This window comes from Branchiostoma belcheri, unplaced genomic scaffold (genome assembly GCF_001625305.1).
Source record: "Branchiostoma belcheri isolate BF01 breed outbred unplaced genomic scaffold, Haploidv18h27 scaffold76, whole genome shotgun sequence".
Classification (NCBI taxonomy): Eukaryota; Metazoa; Chordata; class Leptocardii; order Amphioxiformes; family Branchiostomatidae; genus Branchiostoma; species Branchiostoma belcheri.
The window spans coordinates 8,573-18,075 of record NW_017804420.1 but is presented as its reverse complement, the minus strand read 5'-3'; the positions used below and the strand labels follow the sequence as shown (position 1 = coordinate 18,075).

The 9,503-nt window shown below is 39.9% G+C and overlaps 1 protein-coding gene across 1 annotated transcript in view; it reads left to right on the top strand.

Annotated features, from left to right (window-relative positions):
* Positions 1 to 244: 244 nt before the first annotated feature.
* LOC109485520 (phosphatidylcholine:ceramide cholinephosphotransferase 1-like) overlaps positions 245 to 9,503 on the top strand; it is a gene marked incomplete at its 3' end in the record, with an annotated part of 15,626 nt that continues 6,367 nt past the window's right edge. Inside the window, exon 1 of the mRNA XM_019789208.1 lies at positions 245 to 384. The remainder of the gene's footprint in view (positions 385 to 9,503) is intronic.

Sequence of the window (9,503 nt, the reverse complement as noted above, 5' to 3'; positions counted from 1 at the left end):
TAGTAATAGAAAACCTGAAGAGCGAGATCCAATCCAGGATTCCAGTGTAGTAGACCAGGATATATAATTTACATTCATTATGTAATTTAGACATGCATATTTCGATATAGCGTCACTAAGCTCATGTTTTTCTGTGAACCAAGCTTTGAATTCGATGATAAACCTAATTTATTGTATAACACAGTTTATAAACCCACGCTGCAAAAAAATTCTGCATGTTCTCATTCGGGTCACGTGCCCCACCCGGCAGTGACGTCAGCCGCCCCGTGTCGAGACGGATGTGAAAAGCTGCTGAGGCTGCTACTGGAGGGCCGGCCGGCAGCGGGGGGACACCAACATTCTGACGCCTTTTGCCTCATTTTCCCCGGTATTTACACCCAAAAGGTAAGCTTGAGGTGAATCTGGTTCTGTGTAGAAGTTTGTAGTTTAACGTGCAAAGGAATTCCTGCTAACGTCGGCGAGTTTGGGCGGTAAATACGGGGATGTCTGTCGCGTGTGTGATCGCTTTGCCTCTCCGCCTATGTTGTTGAAGGGGACTTGAAACGTCAAACTGGGGAATTTTATCCCGTGTTTCCTGTTCAAACGGTGATCAGAATTCTTACCCAGTGAATCTTTGAGACTGTGCGTCCTAGCATGCGTGTATGGGAAATGATACTATGTTCCTAGAAGTACGGAACTATCATTGGAAGGCTTGTGTATGAAAATGACTGTTGTTGTAATCTACATACGACGTCCCCTGACACAAAGGCCTTTACATGGCAATTTGCATGCCGCAAATAAACTCCAAAGAAAGGGTTTTCATAACTCCACACTACCCTGATGTAAACATGTCCGACTTTAGGTCCAGGAGGTCTACTATGTTGCAGCTTTCATGCTATGCTATTTCAAATATGGCCAAAATATACTTGAACGATGAAATAGAATACACACGCCGACGCCCACATCGTGGCATTACAATTTACATGACATTTATATGGTCCAACATTACTTACACTTCGTTACTATTACTATTCAGCATTTTATTTTCTCATTGATTGGTCTTTTGTGAAGAATTACAAGACTAGAATACAATGATTATAAAGGTCCAGGCATATATGTTGTACATAGGTATGTTTCGTTTTTATAATTTCAACATCCACCTAACTGACCTCAGTGAAATATAAACCTAGCAGCCATTTCCGGTTGAGTCATACTTATGACAAAAGAAATGAACTGTGAAAAATGACAATACACATGTAAAAACTGTTGTGAACTTTATTACACATTATAGTACTAGTAGTGGATTGGTAGTCTGATACTAGTCAAAAATAGTAACGTTATTTTTAACGTTTAGCATTCAAGACAAACAACAACAGCAACAAAATCTTGGTAGTCGTTAGCTGGATTTCTTCCATGCTAAAATTGGCCATTTATTATGATTACTAGGTATCTTGTCTAGGTATATAGACAATTTCAAAACACACACACACAGGCACACACATACACATAGCCCCCATGTGTAAATGTAAACAAATTATGTAGGGAATGCTGGTAGTTGATTACATGTTGTTTTGATATTGATTGGGGAGAAATAGCTGCTATTTCCTAAAGGGTCTGCCTATTTACCGGAATACACCGGAAAACACAGTTAAACACCGGAAAACACCGGAAAACACATATAGGAGGCTAAAATCTACCGGAATACACCCTGATATGATGAGATAACATACTGAATTGCTGTATTTTGACATGAAGTAACGTGTATATCGCCGCGGGAACAAGAAATCGTTATGAATTGGCGATCGGCGATCGCGGAGGCGAGCCGACCAGTCGCCATGTTTGTTTACATTGCCGACTACGAAATGTTTGTTTAACGCGATCGCCGTACAGAAGTGAAATTTACCGAAATGAAGAGGTCTTTGATGCAGGTACCGCAAGTTGCTACATTCTGGCATGAAATAAGTCGTATATGACTTTGTTATATGACGTTGGGAACAAGAAATCACTATGAATCGGCGGAGTCGACCCGCGGTCTGACGCCATGTTTGTTTACTTAGCAGCCGGCTATAACGCTAGTGAACCTTTATCCGTCACTTTTTCTCAGTGACAATCATGTGACGCCAATTTCTTTTCGTTTCTAAAAATGATGAACCGTTTTTCTTGTCCTATTATATTATGGATCTTTCGTCCTCGTGGTCATGGGTGTTTGGTCCTCGTTACGTTGGATCTTTCGTCCTCGTTTAGATGCTTGTTTAAGCAGCAGAGATTACTACATGTATTAGTACAACAATGTTACTACATAGCCACACGTGTTGCGGCCTCGATTTGTCGCAAACGCTGCCGGATCCACGCTGCGCTGCCGATGTGGGCAAGCCGCCGGCTCCTTCGATACCTTCGCGCCCTAGCCAACTCTCAGCTCAGAAAACTGTTTTTTTTTACCCCAGTTTATCATTTTAAATTAAGCAGAACATCTGGACAATTTTTCTAGTGATATTCGGCAGGAATTATTCATGTTAGAACGAGGACCTACTGTCTACTGGCTTCCTAAAGTTTGGCTTGCGACGCACACGCAACGCCGGGCGTGTTTGTTGTCGAATTTCCAGTAGCAAATATCATCAATTCTTTCACAATCAAGAAGACTACTTCAGCAATCAGCTATATAATGAAAGCTATATAGTGAAAGACTTCATATGTCGTGTCAACAGGCGATTGGAGTAGAAAAACGATTGGTTTTGTGCGGAAACATCAGTCCCTTTATGCCTGGTCTGAATGCTCTAGCTCCGCACTGTATACAAACAAACGCTGGAGAACAATCTTCTTTATATTCGGCAATTTTCGAGATTCTTCGGAAACCAATCACAGAGGCTCGGTTATAGTCGGTGCAGATCGTGTTTGTAACGAAGATGGACGAAACTGATTGGAGCCGCCCGACTAGACTAGTCGGCGCCAGCGGCGCCCGGCGGCAACCTCTTCAAAGGGAAACGCCTGTCAATCAAGTACATGTACGTGAAGCCACGCTGTGGGAAAAGTACGCGCCACCCAAAATGTATCAATAGATTCAGTTTTATTTCTCAAACAAACAGTCACAATATCAAACTTAGCTACTTTTACTATAGAGTCCAAACTGTAGTGGTTTCATCGGCGAAGTACTCTGGTCGCAATTTCGTGCATTTGATTGAAGAAAATTGTTGATGCCGTGGCGTGCCGATGTAACACGTTACGTGTTCGACCGAGTTTGTTTACTGGCCGGGCGCAGGTCATTGACCTTCGGCTTGCGTTGTTCCGGCGGCTGAGTGGACTCGAAGAGCAAAATGTCTGGCAGTTTTAGCGTCCGATTTTTGTTTGTATATCATTGAAAATAACGCTAATTTCCACCACTACATAACGAAATTCTTGTGAATAAATGTATAACTCAAAAAGTCTTTTGGGGAAATAAATATTCTTATCCGGATTTTTGGTGTATTTGGTGTTCTTTATTCATGATCGAATGGTGCCGAAGTCAGCGTACCCTGACGCTCATGAGCGATTCGCGATCGCCTAAATATCGCTGAAGAGAACATGTTCAGATCCTGGCGATTATGTTTTAGATCGACTACGATAAAACTTCAGGGCTGTCCTCGGCAAAATCAGATGAAATTTCAGTGTCAAGCTTTGCAGGAAATTATCAAATGCCGCCGCTCGCTGACGCACGCACTCGCTCTGTGCGGGTCATTGACCTTCGATTTGCGTTGCTTCCGGAAAATGTCTGGCAGTTTTATCGTCGGATTTTTGCGCTTTTATCCAACAGACCGACCTCGTAGCAATCATTCACGGGCATCCTATGCAACTATCTTTCTTCCAACTAGTTCGGAGTTGTGTGCACTGTGTATGGGAACCGCATCAATCTGAATAATCAATTCTCTTCTGTGATGGCGCTAAACAAACATCGTAGTCCGCAATGTAAACAAACATGGCGACTGGTCGGGTCGCCTCCACCGATCGCTAAATTATAATGATTTCTTGTTGCCGGGTTCCTGCGGCGATTTACACGCTATTTAATGGCAAAACACAGCAATTTGGGATGTTATCTCGTCTAAGCAGGGTGTATTCCGGTAGATTTTAGCCTCCTATATGTGTTTTCCGGTGTTTAACTGTGTTTTCCGGTGTATTCCGGTAAATAGGCAGACCGTTTCCTAAATGAATGCCAGTTCTGCACCCCCGTGCCCTAGTCTTGTCTAAAAACTGATCAACTGGAGTGATATGTCAACAACCAGTAGCGCAGAAAAGACACACCCACTAGTTGAGCTTACCATTCAAGTGATTGTGCTAAGTTCATGTGCTGCATATTTAGATGTCTTAGGCCCAGGGGCCACAAATGATGACATGTAACGTTAAGTTATATGTATATGCATTTTTGACATTTTTTATCAACAAGGTAGCCATGTTGCTGTGGATATATGTGTTGTCATGCAGTTTTTACACTGATTAGTTTTATCCACATAGGTTAGGTAACCATGCATCTAACTTCTGAGTACCAACCAACTAGATTGAAACAAGTTGCTAAGCTAAGGGTGCGAACTTAGGAAACAGCTACCAAGTGAAACACAGCATCTAGAGACCATAGACGTCAAACAAGGACAACAACCATAACAATTGAGCTACTGTTTATGTGAAAATTCAGGCACTGTGTTGAATTGAAACTAGTCACGTTTTTTGGTGGGTTCCTAAATCAGATATGACAGCTGGAAAGCTTGGACAGGACAGAGAAATGCTTTTCTTGTGAGGTAGGCCTGATTTGGCATAAACAGTTGAGTCATGTGATTTGATTGATAGATAGATTCCAGCTGTCTCTGAAACTAGGTTTCCAAAGAAAAGCAGTGGCAGCTGAGGTTAAAGGTTAAAAGGTGAACCAGTCATATCCTCTAATGAGGTAAGGGATACCATACATGCAGTACAAGGGAATTTATTTTCTTGTAGCTGGAACCTGCATTGGTTCTAATTTTTCACAAAATTCTTCTTTGACTGTTTTCACTTACGTACTGTGAACTTATCATTTACTGTTATCAAATCATCCCCCCCCTCAATCCCTGCACTTGCTGCTGCCAAAATTTTGCTCTGGGGGTTAGCAATCAAGGCCATGGGTTCAAATCATGTGTATTGTCAGCTGTTGTTGCTCACCCAGTTTTCATGTAGAGGAAACATTTTTTCTTAGCCCTGGAAGCCAAGCTGTGCACCAGGACATTGTACAAGGGTTGGAGGAATTTCCCCATTGGACCTTTATTATAGTAGTATTCTTTGTACAAAACTACCATGTTGGCCATTCTTCACACAAGTGAAATATTTACAGCAAGGAAAATTGGAATCTGGATATACTGCGTTTTTATGTGCATCATGTGTCTACATTGTACACAATCATGAGGGGAGTCATGTTTTATGTTAGTACACTTACAAGTTACATCTTGAGTAAAATGTCCTCTCGGTAGTTGGCACTAACTGCGTCTGTAACTTTACTTCATGTTTATTCATGCTGCATAAAACTGCAAAAACTTACGCTCTTTCCTGCATTTTGTGAGGCAAATGTTGCAGGTACATGTACTTTAGCTTACTTCAATGACAACTCCTTCCATGTATTTTAAATGCCCAATTTTTCTAGTGTCAAAGATGACGGATTGGGCAAAATTTTTGCCAGTTAATGAGTTATGACTCCTGTGAGCGGCAAATTTCCGTCACATGACAGAAAGATGCTGTCTAGAACATCGGTGTCAATGACTCAATCATTAGTAAATTATGCTTAATCTAACTTCTAATTCACTTTCATTCATGATTGTCATCTTGGTTACCAATTTGAGGGAAGATCCTCGCAATGCAAAGCATGATACCTTATTAAGAATATTACCCGGGAGAGTGAATTTCATGTAAATTATGGATGAGGCATGTTTTAATGGTTTCTGGAAAGGTGTGATGACCTGAATCTTTCTGTCTCTGTCACATGATGGAGATACAGCCTTTGTTGCAGGCTGTCTGGCCATTGTGGAAGCAGTTGTTTGTTCAACAGGCCTGATCTTTTTGCATTGAAAATTACCTGCACCAGACAAATTTTACCTGCACCACATAGAATTTAGGAAGGGTGGATCATACCCAAAAACTGTCTAGAAACTATTGCCATTGTTAATTTGTATAGACATTGAAATCTACATACTCGTACACCTACATACAAGGAGGTTAACCTCCTTGCTACATACAATACATAAAACTAGTAGTATCATGGACTGGTACAGGTAGACATCAGATATACCTACATAACTCCAATGTTACCTGCACTATTCTGTACATGCATGTAGTATTTCAAGCCCTTACAGGGTAACACTATTTTTTTTTCCTGATTACATGTACAACTGTACATTGTATTTACTGTTTTCTTATTACATCTGTATCTTTTTCTATATTTACCAGTCATGAAAATGAGACCTATCAAATTTAATAACATTATGTAGCAATAACAAAACGGCAATCAACAAAAACAACAATAGCAGATGATGGCCAAGGAACCTGCTACTGAGGTGTTACATCCCCTCATAGTGACAAACTAATTATAGTGATTATCAAAATGTGGGTCAGGGTTTTTTTTGTCTTCAAAGCAGCCGCCCAACCTTATGATTGGATCTGGTTTGGTCCTAAAAGACTACCTCAGCAGAAATCATTCTGTTTTTTTATCTGTAAGGCCACACCAAGTAAATTTTATGGATGACGTCCGCACGTGCATTGATTTTGGCCTGTTCCTAGAAAAAAACACAAGAAATCCCACTTCCTATAACTATGACCAAGGAGTCACGACAGTGCCACAAATCGTCAGATTGACGTGAAACCCGTAACGCGAGAACAGGACAGGACGACAACTGCTGTTCCACCTGATTTATTGCTGTTTTGATGATGAATAAAAGACTTCTTGCTTGTTAATCTGTGTCACCTCATTCAATTTGTGTCCTTACATTTGTCATCTCTTAGTATATTTCTAATCTAGGCATCTTGTTTTTTAGGGCCTTTCTTGTTTTTTTTTCGCCCTCTCGCATTACATGTAGATTTAGGGTCTCCAAAGGACGTCATCCATAAAATTTACTTGGTGTGGCCTAACATGAAATTAATAGGAGGACAACATTGTGTATATACTGGTATAATTTACTAATAAACATACCTGTCACGTGACGCAGTAGGAAGTTACCATATTTGGGCAGGCATATGATACATTAGTTAGCATTTGAATGGTGAGTTTCTAGTCAATTACCTTACTCATCAACAGCTGGAGGCAGTCAGATTGGGTCACATAGGTCCCTGAGCACTGAGGTATAGACTGTTTATATATAGTAGTACTAGTATTCTATCAGTAGAGATCCAGTCAGTGTCTTTGTTGACTGTTGACCAGGAAGCTGTCAATGTGTTATGGTGGTTTTCCATTCCCAGTTACAAATCCTTAATTTCAAGTCAATCCATTGATTGATCGGAATTCTAAAGTGTAACTCAGGGTTGAAAAATTCTGACTGTCTTCAAGCTAGTATGTACTCTTATTGGGATCTCTACAATCAGAGTGTCTGTCTACTGGTAGAATCCAGATCAGAGTCTCTGCACTGACATGTGTTAAGTATACAATTTATATGTGAAAGCAGAAAAGTCCTGCAGGGTTCCTGTAAATAGGTGTGGTCAATAGTGATATAAGAGACCATAGAAAGACGCTAGATACTTGTAAAGTTACTGTGCTTTATCTACTTTTTCTTCCAAATTGATTCCTTATGAAATTTGTTATAAAATCCATTTATAAGCTATTTGGCTGGTTGGCTGGTTACAGGTAAGTTGCCCCAAGCATCCCCTTGTTTTTGTTGCTAAGAAACATTAAAAGACTGATGTTATTAATGTGATTTTTATGTCACTTTGCCTATTAGTATCAGACACTTGCTTATTCCTCAACTGTCATGAATCTTGCACATGCAACAAATGAGTGACATGTTTTTTTTTTCCATTCACATGAAAACATTTAGTATATGTATATACTTACTATTATATACTGTATATTTGCAGTCAGGGTTCAAAGAATTTCACAGAAACCTAGGAGCAGAAAATGGGAAATTTGTTCGAAACAGGTTGAATTTTGCTTGAGGACAGATCTTAACTGCTGTATACTGAGAACAACACATAATGATTTAAACATCAGCAAAGACTTATTCATAGAGATTTTGTTATGCATGTAAGAGAATTAACTGAAAGCAATGAATTATTTTTGGCAGATCCAGAGGCCTCTCCTGAATTTGGAATATCAATAATTTAGCAGGCTTCAAAGTGCTCATTTCTTAAGCTCATTTTGGATCGAAAAGTCATTTTTGTAAATCTAGTCTGATGTGCTGACTGGTCATCCTAGTAATAGGATAAAATACATGTGATAATTGAGTTTGTTAGCTTGAAGCCAGCCACACCCTACCATTTCTCCCAGACCTGGGTTCAAAGAACATCATTCTTTTTCTTCAGACAGGTAATATAATTGAAAAGCCATTAACAGAAAGAAGTTATTTAAAATTGTAAAAATTGGCCAAATACACTAAATAATAAAATAATATGCCAGAGAAGATAGCTGACCATAGAGTATTTTCAGAATCCATGATTTGCAAATTGTATTCCAGTCTTGTATCTTAAGTATTTTTGGCCAATTTCTGTTATTTTCCAGGATCATATAGACTATCAAGATGCTGGACAGTTTAGAATGTCAGTAGGTGCTCTGGTTTTGTATAGCTGTAAAACAAATTGCTAGTGCTCAAAAGTCTTTTGTAATTGTTGTATGTATTGTTGAGAGAAAGGCAAACATGTGTCAGGTCTCCTAAATTCCTCGCAAACTAAGGGGAAAAAGGGGTTAGACGGTTGGTACATTTGAACGGTAGCGATCGTGTTTGTCTGTTAGCGTCTTGTCAGGTACACAATGTGGTATACATGTATGTACCTCAGTTTGTAACAGTTATACGGGCAGGGGCTTGTGTACCTACCTGTCCTATTTATGGTCCCTTTGACGGGAGTGATTTTGTAATACTGCGGAAGTATTACATAATCAGCACACTTGCATGGCGGACTGAACTGTAGTACTGGTCTAGTCAGGTTTCATATAGAAGACAATTTTAGATATTGATGGAGATAGGTAGGGAGTAAGTAACAGAAAGCTTAATTCATTTTCACTCATTTTGTTTCTTGCTTGGCTTCATTTTTGCTACACAGTGTGTCCATGTTTCTGTTTAAAAAAACTACACAACATTTGGTTGTCTCTCCTTTCCCAGACAGTCTAATGACTTATAACCCAAGCAATATCATGTCCTTGACCCAATACGACAGAACAGTTTCTATAAATGTACCGCGACCTTGGACTCAGTTGGAGTTTTGTATCTGCGTCCTGTCACTTATGCAGAGATGCCATGTTTGCTTGGACTTTGTCCAATCACGTTGCACAGTATGTGCCATATGTTTTAGCTTTCATGTTATGCACAATTTCCATCCGTTTTTGCCCCGCTTACAGG